General features: G+C 45.1%; 1 pseudogene; it reads right to left on the minus strand.

Moving 5' to 3' along the window:
* Positions 1-4,002: 4,002 nt before the first annotated feature.
* LOC138223344 (mRNA decay activator protein ZFP36L2-like) lies at positions 4,003-7,819 on the minus strand (annotated as a pseudogene).
* Positions 7,820-14,910: the final 7,091 nt, after the last annotated feature.

Below are 14,910 nucleotides of genomic sequence, written 5' to 3' on the forward strand. Positions count from 1 at the left end.
CGTTCTGGTGCACTATGGCTGCCGTCGCATCATCCAGGTGGATGCTGCACATTGGTGGTGGTGGAGGGGAGTCCCCATTACCTGTAAAGCGCTTTGAGTGGAGTGTCCAGAAAAAGCGCTATATAAGTGTAAGCAATTATTATTATTATTATTATTATTATCCCTCAAGGTTGGATTCTAATACCATCAAAAGAATCATTTTGTGACTTACTGCTACAATTAATAATTGTCCCAGTTAAGCATAACCCCTACTTTTACTGGTGCCTCGTCAGAGGATGCTACAGTGGTTATTTTTTGTTGTGCTTCTTTCTTGCTGCAGTGACACAGCAGAGATAAGATTGCTCTCTGTGAAACCAAACCCTAATTGTCAGTCAGTTTGCAGGCACGTGAGTCATTTTAATTTGGAGGGGGGTGGCTGTTGGTTAGGTTGACTAGTGAGTGTGCCATGTTTCTATTATGATAAGTCAAGCATTTTAAAAGAATATTGTGTTGCATGTAAACAGAAAAACGGCGAGAGATGGAAAGGAAAATTAATGCTGTGTGCTGAGTTGTCAATAGGTATGGCAAACCGCTGTCAATTGTTTTGTAACTTCTAAGCCGGGTTCCCCTCCGCGTTCCAGCCCCACGAGACTCCTGCCCTCCTGCCCAGGGGGAGCTCTGCCTCTCCTCCCGGGTCGTGCGGGGTCCCCGAGCTGCTCTCCCCCACCTTCCCGGAACACGACGTCTTCCCCGTCTTCAGCGACCTGGGCCCGGACCTGGGCCTGCACTTCCTGCCCTCCGCCGACACCTTCCGCGTGGCAGGCTGCGGCTCCGCATAGTTCGACGACGGGTTCCCGTGCCAGCCCCCATTTGCCAGCCTGGCCCCGGGCTCGAGGCCACCTCCCTGTCCGACCACAAGGGGGGCAGGGGCAGCTTGGCCAGGAGCCTCAGTGGCTGGGACACCCCGGTCTTCGAGATCTTCGGCCGCAGGCTGCCCATTCTCAGCCAGCTGTCGATCCCAGACGAGCCCCCAGTAATGTTACGACCCCACGTGTCTAGGGGTGAAGGGGTGTAACATTTAGGATAATTCTTTTGGAAGCAGGTGGGTTCTGGTGAGGGATTAGGAAGTGTGATAACAAAAGTGGGTGCAAAAGTGATTATTTTAAATTGAATAAGCGACTGGTAAAACACGGTAACACACGGGGTAAGGAACTAGAGTGGTGCCAAAGAAAATAACAAACAAAATGGAGCTGGCTAGGAAGGTGGGGGAAAGCTAACCTGACTACAAAAGAAAACCAGAAACACACGGTCTTCGGCGTCTTCAACACCCTAGTTAACCTCCACTGACTACCCAAAACCATACAAAACAAACGGCACTCACCCGTACTAAACTAGCGTACTAATACAAAATCAACTAAGTGTGTAGAATGTACCCAACAACCTAAAGTAACCTTATACACAACAGTTCACACAAAAACAAGTGAACTAGGAATACAGATAATGGAAAACAAGAGTAATCAACAGGAACAGGGTACAAAAGAACACAAAGGTTGAACATATAACACATTAGGGCAAGGTAATGGCAAAACAAGGATAAACACACAAACAAAAGTACAAGGAGATGAACAGAAACCAACAAAACAAAGCCAAAGCTATCCAAAAATACACACACATAAAACAAAACAACAAACCAACAAAGCCGAAGCAAAAGTGAAACGAAGCGATAACCAGAGGGAAATGAAGGAAAGCAAAAACCAAACAGGACCGAAGTCAAACAAAAGACTCTTCCTTCAGAAAACCTCCATGTTATATAGTGAATAAGATGCACTCTGATTGGCTGAGAAGCTAATTGATCATGATGTCATACGGAACAGTGGTGTAATGGTGGGCCAATGGGGGAGGGAGAACAATCAAAGGTCAGCAGTGTGGAACATAAAAATAACACACACAGACCAAACACTGGGACGTAACAGAGACAATCTGAACCCCTAACCCTAATCACCCAAACCCTTAGCTAGGGTTAACTTTAGAATAATTAGAAAACTTTTTAGAGAAAAAGTAATTGCAAGAGAAATTCAAGAGGTGAAACTGCAGCTTGCAGCTTTGGCTGAGGAGAGGGCAAGGAGAGTGATATTCCATAGTAAGGTAAGAGATCTGGAAGAAGGGGTAAAGTGCACAAAGTTCTAGTTGGAAGAGAACAGATGAATGGGCTACGAAGTGAGGATGGCAATCTTAAGGTCTCAACTAAGGCCATGGTAGCTACGGCAGAGAGTTTTAATGGAGATTTATTTGGACTGAAGAAGACTTCTGTATTATTGCAAGATAGGATTGTGAGGGGAATGCAAGAGACAGGGAAAGAGTGGTCAGGCTTGTCTGCAGACTTGACCCTGGAAGAATTAACAGCAAGTCTACACACCCGCAAGTCGGGGAAGACACCGGGTGTGGATGGACTTCCCTTTGAGTTTTACAAGAGGTTTTGGGATATTTTGGGGACTGATTTGTGGATAAGTTGTATGCCAAGTGTTTGACACTACACTTGAAAAAAGCACTGGGAAGCGTCATTCGCCCAGATCAATCCTGTGCAGTGGTGGGGAGGCATATCACGGACAACTTAGCACTGCTTCGTGACACCATCTGTTCCACGAGAGACAGAGGCATTCGGCTGAGTTTACTAAATTTAGACTTTGAGAAAGCTTATGACCGGGTCTCGCATGAGTACTTGTTTAAAGTGCTCCAAAAGATGGGATTTCCGCAGGGGTTCATAGAGAGGATGGGACTGCTGTATAGGGATGTCAATAGCAGAATAATTGTTAATGGGTTTTTAATAGAAACCCAGCAGTGAGAATTAGCTGCGGTGTCCCACAGGGATGTCCGTTATCGCTGATCCTCTTTGTGTGCTGTATTGAGCCACTAGCACAGGCATTGAGGAGGGAAGTAGAAATAAAGGGAGTGGTCAGTCCAGGCAGTGGGGGCCTAGAGGTTAAGACAGTACTACATATGGATGATGTGTCAATTTTATGTTCTGACTACAAGATCTAGCTCTGTGAGTCACTGAAGATTATTGCGCAGCATCAGGTGCAAAACTAAACAGAGACAAGTCGAACTTATGCTTTTTAACGGTTGGTGTGAAGAGGTGCAAGGAGATCTGGGAGTTCGAGTTCGTACGGATAGTGTTAAAGTACTGGGAACCGTCTTTGACAGGCAGGGTCCGGGGACAGGAATTGGGTGGGAATAGTTAAAACTGTGCGGAAAAAAATTGCAATCTCTGACTTTGCACGGCAGAGTACTGGTCATAAAGGCAGTGGTCCTACCCTTGATTTTGTATGTTGGTTTAGTGTTCTTCCAATCAAGATCGGTACTAGCAGTACTTAACAGGCTTCTGTTTAGTTTTTTGGGGGGTTCAAAATGGGAGAGGGCCCGGAGAGAGGTGCTTACAAGAAGAGTGGATGCAGGGGGGTAGGGATACCAGATATATTTTTATTCCTGATGTGTAATTATGTGGCTAACCATTTTCGCTTTTGCCACTATGGGACAAGGGAAAACTTATTTTTTAAGTAGGTTTTTATTTGGGTCATATTTGAGGAGGTTGGGTCTTTCTATTCCTTTAACAGTACCTGTCTCATTGAGCTGCCTTATGCTTACTATAGGATTTTTCTGTTTTTAAGGCAAAGGGCATTTGAATCAGACGAACTGGCCTTCCTATTGACTTCAAGGGCATTAAAAGGTATTGTACAGGGCAGGGCCCCAGTATGCCATGTCCACGGCCTCATAGATGAGGACTGCAAAGCTGTTTGGGGATGTATTGCCTGCTCTGGGTTGCTGAACAGGCACCATAATATGGCCTGGCTGATCGCTCAAGGATCTTTAGCCACAAGAGAAGTAATGTTCTCGAGAGGAATGGGGAAAACAGCTTGTTGTCCCATGGATGGATGTGACCGGCCGGAAACAATCCACCATGCGCTGTGGGACTGTGGAGCAGCACAGGAGATATGGAGGAGAACGGCCAGCTGGATGGCTTGTTTCCTAGCAGACACTGGGCTGTCGGCCCAGGCCGTGCTGTACGGCCAGGGCCTGGGAGCGCTTCCAAGAAAAAACGAGAGCAGAGCCTGGAAGGCGATCTGCTGTGTTCGAGTGGTGATATGGTGAAGGCGCAACATCAAAAAAAGGAAAGGAGTGATGCCTTCCTCTTTGTCTGTACTGTAAACCGCAGCACAGTATCTTCGGGACTATCTGCTACTTCAACAGAGAACCTCCAGTGCAGAGGAAGTGAGAGCCTTTTGGAAGGTGAACTCTTGGCCGGGACAAGACTGGCTTAGCCGCTGGTCCGCAATGCCATAGGCTCACCAGCTCAGACTGATGCTTATTGTTTAAGGCATACTCTGCCCTGTACAAGACTACAGAATGCCGTGGAAGAGCTGTATCTGTCTTTATGGCCTGTAAAATGTAAACCTTGATTGGTTTCCTGTTACCTGTCATTTCTAAGTTTTATTGCTGAGTCAGAATTTCGCAAAAGTGATGGGATTGCATATGTCTATTTTGTGATTGGAATGTCTATATTTTTTGTACTGCCTTGAAGATTTTGTATCAATATTTCTTAATAAAAAAAGGAGGGATATTTAGGAAAAATAATATTTCAATGTTATCTTCACATTTTTCTTGCCTATATGGCTCTACAGATGCAGCCATTCAAAATGCACGTTACAAACCTGTACCGTATGCGACTACGCACTATATACTGTATACTGAGCCATATACTGTAGACAGATGGAGTATTATTGGGATGACAGACTCACTGTTCCTCAGGCTATGACAGGAGATCACATACTGGGCTGCCAGTTCAATTGAGTTCCCTCCTCCCTCTCCCAGTTGTATTGGGACCTGTTGTGATTCTGGCAGGTGTGGGAACTCTGAGACTAGATTTCTGAAATTACGGAAGAATGTTTCTCTAATCCCAGAGTATCTGTCACAGTGCAGTAGGAAGTGCACCCCTGTCTCTATTTCTCCCCGCTGGCAGTGGGAGCACAGCCTGTCCTCTCTGGGCAGCCAGGTCTGCCTGTGTCCCTCAGTTTCTATGGCCAGGCTGTGGTCAGTGAGCCTGTACTTCGTCAGGGTCTGTTTCTTTTTGCTGTTTCTTATCTTGGTCAAATGTTCGGCTAGTGCGTATTGTCTGTTTAGGGTTCTGTAGCATTCCAGTTTATGTTGTGTTTATGTGTGTGTGTCCCAGTGTGTGAGATATTGCTGTTTGATCTGTGCTGTGATGTGCTTGAGTCTGAGTTGTGGTGCTCTAGCACTGCTATCCTGAGCTTAGGGGGCTCTGTTTTGGGCTCAGCTCTTGGCTCAGCATCGCTGTTTTTTAGGTGTAGCCAATACTTTAATACTCTCTTCTGTATGTTTATCAATAATGGGTACTGGTCTAATTCGGCCCTGCACCCATTGTTAGGTGTTTTTCTCTGCACATGCAGGATGTTTCTACAGATCTCCATGAGCAGAGTTTCTGTGGGGTGTTTGTCCCATTGAGTGTAATCCTGCTACTCCTGGTCTGTGAGGGTACCCCACACTTCACTGCCATATAGGGCAATGGGTTGGATTACAATTTGAAATATTTGGAGCCAGATTCTTGTTGGTGGGTTGATGTTGAAGAGCCTCCTTATTGCGTAGAATGCCCTGAGTGCCTTCTCTCTCAGTGCCTTCACTGCCAGGTCAAAACTTCCAGATGAGCTGATGGTGAGACCGAGATATGTGTAGCTGGATGTGTGCTCCAATGTGTTGTTGTTGAGTGTGAATTTGTACCTTTTTCCTGAGGTCTGGCTTTCTTCTTCTTTCTTTCTGGTCTTGTCCAGATTGACTGTCAGCGCCCAGGTCTGACAGTACTGCTCTAGCAGTGCCAGGTTCTGCTGCAGCCCCTGTTCTGTGGGCGACAGCAGGACCAGGTCATCTGCGTAGACCAGGAACTTGATTTCTGTGTCGTGTAGTGTGTAGTGTGCTCTCTCTCTCTCCACAAAGTCTTTAATTTTGTTAGACATTTTAGAAAACTTTCATCTATACAGTCACCACAAAACTGTTCTCGATTGTATTTCTGAATGCTACGTTACACTTAGTTCATTGTTTGAAATACATCTAATTAAGAAAGTTAAGTGTTAACAAACTATTAGTAATCAATAATATTCAATTTAACACTGTAATTGTTGCACTTTTCCCAGCATCTTGTAAAAATATATTTTTACATTGTGAGCACTGTTAGACGGGTTGGCATACTGCTGGGTATGGATTGCCAGGGGAGTAAGGAGGGTTTTCAGCTCCTGACCCGGGAAAGAGAAGGCACTGTTCACTCAAGACATGGAGGTGGGCGAGAGCACGTCCTCGTAGAGGTTAGAGGAGCAGGAGGACGAGATGGAAGAAGGCGGGGGGGTGCAGGACGTGGGGCTCTCCAGCAAAGGCGACTCTAGTCCGTGGTGACTGGAGAAGCCCGAGAAGCTCAGGCTGTGGTGAAGCTTTGGTCTGTCCCTCTGACTGTAAGCGGCGTGCTGCTGCAGGATGTCCCTTTGATGGGACCCGCACAACTCCCTGGGGGGCTTGGGGTCGCTCTGCAGGTTACTGTTGCGTTACTGGGCGCCGGCCTCCTCTCGTGGGCGTTGTGTATGAAATGACAGCGAGGGCCGTAGGGGTAGAAGCCAATGGTGTGAAATGTGCAGCAGGGCTCGGTTTTGTACTTTGGATGACGGGACAAACTCCTCAGTTCGTGATATCCATGGGCAAATTCCCACTTCTCCCCATACTTGCACGCCCCGTTCTCCTCCTCAAAGGGTCCCTGTAAGCTCGGCCTTCACAGCTCCGTTTTGTAGCGGGTGGAGTTGATCTGAGAGCCGGGTTTCTGCTGCGTGACCTGGATGTGCTGGCTGCGCTCCCCATTCTCACTGTAAGCTCGGTCTCTGAACTTGTTTTCTTTGTTCATAATGGCAGTAGTAGTGGTGCTGCTGCTGCTGCTTGATGTGCTGTCCTTGAGGTTGCTCAATGGAGTTACCGGATACTTGTTACTGTTGGCCAGCGAGTCCAAGTTGCTGGTCGAGTTCCGCCGGTAGAAGCCCGGCGTGTAGCTGGAGCAGTTTGCGGTGCTGGATGTTTCGCTCTCCTCTACCCTGCCTACTTTTAGTCAGTTTGTTAAATGCCCTACTAGAGATAACAAGACTTTGGACTTGCTGTATGCTAATGTCAAGAATGCCTACAGCTCCACATTACTCCCCCCCCTTGGCAGATCTGACCACAACCTTGTTCTCCTGCTATCTCTGTACAAGCCTCTTGTACTACAGCAACCAGTAACCACCAGGACAGTGAAGGGATGGTCAGCTGAGGCTAATGATGCACTGATGGACTGATTTGAAACAACGGACTGGGAGATACTCTGTGAGCCTTATGGAGATGACATTGATGGTCTTACCCACTGCATCACTGACTACATAAACTTCTGTGTTGACAGTGCAGTGCTTCTCCAATAATAAACCCTGGGTCACCAGTGATCTGAAGGCCATCCTAAATAGGAAAAAGAGGGCTTTCCGGGCAGGTGACAAGGAGGAGCAGGAGTGCGTGCAGAAATAGCTGAAGGTGAGAGTTAGGGAGAGCAAGGTGGCTTATGGGAGGAAAATGGAGGACAGGCTGAGGGAGAGCAATGTGAGAGAAGTGTGGAATGGCATGAGGAAGATCTCCGGATCCAAGCTGTCTGGCAGCCAACAGAGTGAGGGAGGCCTGGAGAGGGCCAATGAGATGTATCTTTTCTTCAACAGATTCGATACAGGGTCCACTGTCCATTCACCTCACAGGCCTTCACCCCAGACACCCTCTTCATGTCCTCAGTCACCCCATCATGTGATCCCTCCTACTCCTACTCCATCTTCCCCTGCCCTCCTCGGCCTATCCATCACAGCTGACCAGGTCAGAAGGGAGTTGAGGAGACTCCATGCAAGGAAGGCAGCGGGTCCTGACGGTGTCAGCTCCAGGGTGCTAAAGGGTGCGGACCAATTGGGTTCAGTGCTGCAGTACATCTTCAACCTCAGCCTGAGATTAGAAAAGGTTCCAATGCTCTGGAAGACATCTTGCCTGGTGCCAGTACCCAGAAAGAGGCACCCTAAAGTCTTGAATGACTACAGACCAGTGGCACTTACATCACACCTAATGAAAACTCTGGAAAGGCTTGTACTGGACCACCTCAGAACCCTGGTGAGTACAGCACTGGACCCCCTGCAGTTCGCCTACCAGTCACACCTGGGAGTGGAGGATGCAGTCATCTATCTGCTACACAGAGCTAACTCTCACCTGGAGAAGACGCGGAGCATTGTGAGAGTTATGTTCTTTGGCTTCTCCAGTGCCTTTAACACCATCCATCCACCTTTACTGAGAGATAAGCTAAGGGCGGCGCAGGTGGACGCTCCCCTGCTGTCCTGGATTATAGACTATCTGACCTGCAGGCCACAGTATGTACGGCTACAGAGCTGTGTGTCCATACAGATTGTTAGCAGTACTGGGGCTCCACAGGGGACTGTCCTTGCTCCATTCCTGTTCACCTTTTACACCTCTGACTTCAGGTACAACTCTGAGACATGTCATCTGCAGAAGTTTTTGGATGACTCTGCAATTGTGGGGTGTATTAGAGAGGGGAGGGAAGAGGAATATAGGAGCTTGATTACCAATTTTGTGGAGTGGTGTCATCTTAACCATCTCCATCTTAACACCAGCAAGACCAAAGAAATGATCTTTGACTTTCGAAGGAATAAGTCTCCGCTGAACCCTGTTTCCATCCAGGGTGAGGACATAGAGGGCGTACATTCCTACAAGTACTTAGGGGTACACCTGGATGATAAGCTGGAGTGGTCTGGTAACACTGATGCCCTGTACAAAAAAGGTCAGAGCCAACTCTATTTTCTTAGGAGACTCAGATCCTTTGGTGTGTGTGTGGAACACTGCTACACATTTTTTATGAATCAGTGGTGGCGGCGGCCATCTGCTATGCTGTGGTGTGCTGGGGCAGCAGCATCATGACAAAAGATGCAAATAGGCTCAATAAACTTATCAAGAAGGCTGGCACTGTGTTGGGGATGAGACTTGACCCCATGGAGGTGGTGGCTGAGAGGAGAATGCTGACCAAGCTCACAGCCATCATGAACAACACCTCTCATCCACTTCATGGGACTGTTATCGGGCAGCAGAGCACTTTTAGCAACAGACTGCTCCAGCTACGGTGTTCAAAGGAACGTTTCCGCAGGTCCTTCCTCCTGGCGGCTGTCAGGGTGTATAACACTGCCCTAGGCTAGGACTGCTACCCTTTCATTTGCTCGTCTATGGACAGCATGTTTATTCCATTGTACTTTGTGGACAATCAGTCTGTATAAACCTATGCACATTTTGCACATATTTTATTGATTTTACAGTGACTATGATCAGCACATTTTGCACACACCTATGTATTTATTTATTTTTATTTATTTTGTTTGTCTTTTGTTTTATAACTATTCTGATATCTGTTTTGCTTGTCTTGGGCTGGACTGCTGTAACACATCAATTTCCCTACGGGATTAATAAAGTATTATCTATCTAACTGTTTATAGAAATAAGATGTATTAACTAAGGAATAGGATGGCACAGTTGTTAGTATGCTTTTTTTCATAAATCCAACAGTAGTACCAGATGTCTCAGTGGCTTTCAAAATTAAACTATGCACGCAAACCTCTGAACTAGAAAGATAAAATATCCATCCATTTCTATTGGTAGCGAAAGTATTGCTATCTTGCAGCACTGGGGCCCTAAGTTCAATTCCTGCCATCCTGTGAGTGTGAAGTTTGCATGTTCTCTCTGGGTCCCGTGTTTTTTCTCCTTATGTGTGATGATTCTCTCTCGCACTCCAAAACAAACTGGTATGTTAATTGGATTATGGGAAAACTGGCCTGATGTGTGTCTGTTTTTCTCTCCTGTGATGGACAGGTGCTATGTCCAGGGTGAAGGATTGGGCAAACATAGCTGATGCTGATCCACAGAGATGTTTATATTTAGAGGCGATGTGTTTGTAAAAATACTTAATTACATGTAAATAAAACTACACACATTTTATAACTACCTAACTGTTGATCTCTTTTTTTTAAGTCCTATTGTGCAAGCCATTGACAGACTGACTGATGAAAATGATGAGCTATCAGGGGTGCAAGTTCAAAGACGGCTGTGGGCTGACCTCTGTGCGAGCGTGAGTCCGACATCGATCATAAGAGTGTGCAGAGGGCTTGGATGGAGATATAAAACCCAACACATGCCCCATGATAAGGGTAAAAAATAAAGAGAAAAGACTCAAACAAGCTCTCCAATGGATTGAACAGGGAGAGGCATTTCATGATGTACTTTTCACTGATGAAACAACAGTGGCTCTGGAACATTTTCAACCATGTTGTTTTACAAAAAGGGGAGATATGTGAACAAGCCAAAGCCAAAATATCCAGTGAAGGTTCACGTCTGGGGGGGGTATATCTAGAAGAGGCCTGGGAACACTTATTTTCAAAGGAATTATGGATCGTGAATTCTTCGAGGACGTTGTGGTCAAAAAGCATGCTGGCCCATATATATATATAGTTCTTGGAGGAAGAACTAACAGAACAAAATTGCAACAATTTTATTAACGGGCTGTTTCATGTTCTTCCTAAGATTGTTGAGCCGGGGGGGGGGGAACACTTGAAAAACTCTGTTCAACCCGAATGTGTTGGAAAAATATATCTTTTAGTTGATGTACAAGGAACTATATCATAGGCTCCAACAGGGGCTTTTTGTATTACCTGGGGCAGCTATTTGTGCAGGGACATCTTGCACTGCAGAGGCGTCCAGTAAATGTTGCACAATAGGTCACTTGGTATCTGCCTGTGCAGAGGAAATGAAATGTGTGTATAAAGACTGTTTGCAGAGGGCAAAAGGTTTTGCAGTTGTAAGCAGCAGGCGCATTGGCAGATCACAGCTGTCTGTGAGGCTGTCTTGTGTGCACAATGCAATGCACGTTTCTGCAGCAGAGTAAAAAAAAGATGTAGGTACCTGAAGGTTTTTGAGGGAGTGTGAAAATGTCCTCATTATATTGAGGAAATATAATGGAGTATAAGAAGAATGGAAGAAAGGTTTTAGTTTTGTTTGTGAGTGGGTAAAGAAAGAGGGAGGTAAGAGATGTCTATATTGGATGATCTGCATATAATGATGAGAAATGAAAAAGTAGTCAATAAGAGGTGATTTTAACATTGAAAGTAAAGAACAGCAGTTTAACTACCTGAGGAGTTTTGATTTTTGTTTATTTTTTGCAGGAGATGAGGTTTTTACATGAAAGGGAGGATCAAGATGGAGCATAGGAGGGGCTTGCTCATCTGGAGTGGGGATTTTATTTGGGAATTTTGACCTGATAAATGGTGCCAGGTAGAGGCCCTGGAAGGGTGTTTAGCACAGATGTTTGCTATGGAAACGGATATTCAGATAAGTGATCGTGTATGCTCCGGCTGTTGCGAGAGCAGACTTCTAAAAAGATTTATACTTGGTTTGTATTACTAATAAGTTGGTAATTTACAAAGGGAGACATTCATGTGGATTTAAGGGACAAGGATGATGCAGGAACAAGGCAACTTAGCATTTCATTTGTGGCATTATTATTTTTTTTTAGTTGACTGAGCTTTTAGAGCCGTGGGTGAGAAGGTCGGTGCTACTTGGAGAAATTCAAAGGGTGCTGCAAAGCGTCTGGATTGTGTGTTTGTATCCAAAGAGGTGAAGGCAGGAGGAGCCTCTGTTCTGCTGGTGTGGTTCTCCGATCGTGACAAGGTAGAGGTCAATGTGCATCCACTTGGGAGAAAATATGGAAGGTTATTGGAAGGTGAACCCTGAGATTTTGAAGGAGACCAACTACATAGACCTCAAAGTCAGAATAGCTGGTGGGCTAAGAGGAGGCAGCACATTACTGTCAAAGAATGGTGGGCAAACATGAAAAGGAGAATTAAGAGTGAAAGGAAGTGAAGAATTTTGCAGGACGAACTGAATACGTTGTATTTCCAATGTAATGAAGGCCTTCATATTGATATGAATATACAGTATTCCCAGCATTAAAAGCAAAATTGAGGTCCTTTTATTGGGGGGGGGGGGCAAGGAATGTTTAATATTTGCTTAGATTTCTTGCAGCAGAAGAGAACTTGCTCCACCTTCTTTTTTTCAGTCAAATAAAGCAAAAACAAAGGAGAAGGATGATGGAGGGGAGTTCAGAATAAGGACGGTGTTGTGGTCACGGAGAAGGGAATGTTGGAAGCAGCAACTGTTTTCTACCAGGACCATTTTTCTAGCAAAAAAGTAAAGTAGATAAAGAACTGAGGGAGTTTTCTGGAAAACATTACACAGAGATCCCAAAGGAGCACAAAAGAGACTTGAGAAACCTTTTCATTTAGAGGAGCTGAGAGCAGCTCTGACAGGAATAGTCAGGTAAAGTGCCGGGTATTGATGGGCTTGATGGGCTTTATTTGCAAGAGAGGTTAGGTCAGAGGCCTAACCTCTCTTGCAAATAAAGGCTCAACGAAAAAAAAGAGGTTCATGCTTTTTTGCTATGATATTGTTGAACACTGAGCAGCAGACACCAAAGCAAGGTCAAAGATCTTTTTACCTGGAAAATCCTGAAGACAGTAGACATCCTCCTGCTCCAAACCAAGTGTCCTGAAATGCACTTCATCCAAAAAGATACTTATTTTACTAAACCCATTATACACAGCTGATTTTCATCCAGAATTTGTTTTCTTTTTTTTTTTTTAGATTATAAACAACAATTATTTACCCTTTAAAATTGCTTGCGGTAGGAATGTGTCTTTTCACATACCCCAACTTCCTCTCCATAAGACACACAAATAATCTAATGGCTGGTGTCAGAGCTCAGGGTCAGCCATTATACAGCAGCCCTAGAGCAGTTAAAGGCATTGCTCAGGGACCCAAAAGAATAAGATTTCTCTGCTGGCTAGAGATTTGAACCAGGCCCAGATCCCAGAGCTCACAAGCAAAAATAACTACAACAAGCAGATATAAAACATATCACTCAAGTTTGCCACTGGAATGAGCTGCATGCATCTGCTAGTGGACTGAAGTATGGGCTGTTACCTCTGGAGCCCTGCAAAGGCACACCTGGTGGCTTCCCTACAGCAGGTGGCCACCTGGCCTCCACTCCTGCTGCCAGCCTGATGCACTGGTGGTGGCCCTGATCTGTCAATGGCCTGACAATGACCACAGCTATGGGGGCGGTTAACTCATTAGCATAGCCCCGCCCACAAGCAGCAGCAACACCTACTGTACGTGCCAACCTGAAAACAAAAATGGACCGACACCTACTGACCTGAAGGAGAAGGGAAGACACAGGAAAAGGAAGAAAACTCTGACAGAGCTGGTCTAACAGCGTCAAATTGATGTCATTCATTTTGTTTTCAACCAGAAGGGAAGGTAGGAGCTTAGGCCAATGTAGGAATTTTTGCTACTGCCTGAAAACAATGAATTGCACTTCATCCTCTCTAGCAGTTTCTGGAGGCTTTCTATAGTAATTGAAATAGCTATTAAAGCTTTTTATTATTTTTCAATAACTTTTACTAAATTTCCAGGTATGTGAGCAATACCATTCCAGGTCCTGTCTTTACAAAAAATGTTGAATTTTATATTTGTTCTATTTTTCTCCATTTTGTATCCAGGCTGGGAGACACATGGGGCAAGATCTACAAGCATTTTCATCTTTTTTCAGGACACAATGTGAAAAATTGATCTTTGAAGAAGAAAAATCTGTTTCCTCTTGTTTTGTCTTTTTTTCTGGATATTTCTGTCTGGTGAGTGGACACAGTAAGACGTTAGAAACTTGGTTTACATGTATTGCCCAAGGGGTTAGCTTCAATTTAAGCCCTATACTAGATCTCTACTATCCAGCTATATTACAAAATGTTTGATGGAATTCATTCCAGTTGGAAATTGCCTCTGTGACACTTACAGGTTCTCAATCAAGAACCAAGAATTCACAAAGGGAGCTGCATAGGCTTCAAAAGATCAACTAAAGAGGGAAGATAAACGCTTTCAAATAATAGAGCCCCAATTCAATTGCAGACTAAGCATGTCCCCACACTCCCTTCCTCCATTACAATTGGAATATACACAAAGCACTGAAAGCTTTACAGTATACGTCTGCGAAACACCTGACCATAGAGAGTAATTCTGGCTTTATGAACTCGTTTACACTTGGGATTAGCTTTATTCAAGATGTTCACAAATTGCAGTGGTTTAAATGTCAGTGGTTTGAAGGTTCCGTGTCATTTGTTGGTGGAGTTATTGACGTGAAGCATCCCGTCTCAAAAATAGACAACTAACCGACACTTCTGCCTATGTCCTTCTCCAACAGGACTCTTCCACTGACTACCAAAAGGAAGTGGTATACATCATCTCCTTTATTAAGAGTAAGGAACTCCCCCAGGAGGCGAACCAGCTCATCATTGAACATCCCCAGGAATCTCAATTTTACCTCCTCCCCAAAATCCACAAACCGGACACCCCATCATATCAGCATGCAATGGTCTGACTAAATACATCTCCGACTTTCTCGACAGCCTTATGAGACCGCTGGTTGAAGATCTTCCCTAATACAATCAATTTCATATAAAAGGGCAGATATGAATAAGCCAAAGCCAAAATATCCACTGAAGGTTCACGTTTGGGGGACTATTTCTAGAAGAGGCCTGGGACCACTGACCACTGCCCCATACATCAGGGAGCACTTTGGATCACGGCACCGTTTCTTTCAGAACAACAAACTAAAACATACAGCAGCAAAGGCAAGGCTTATAGCAGAGGGAGTGAACTGGGTAAAAACTCCAGCTGAATCCCCAGATCTAAATCCAGTAGAGATGGTATGGCATTCCCCCAAAAGAT

The sequence above is a fragment of the Lepisosteus oculatus genome, chromosome 16 (genome assembly GCF_040954835.1).
Source record: "Lepisosteus oculatus isolate fLepOcu1 chromosome 16, fLepOcu1.hap2, whole genome shotgun sequence".
Lineage (NCBI taxonomy): Eukaryota > Metazoa > Chordata > Actinopteri > Semionotiformes > Lepisosteidae > Lepisosteus > Lepisosteus oculatus.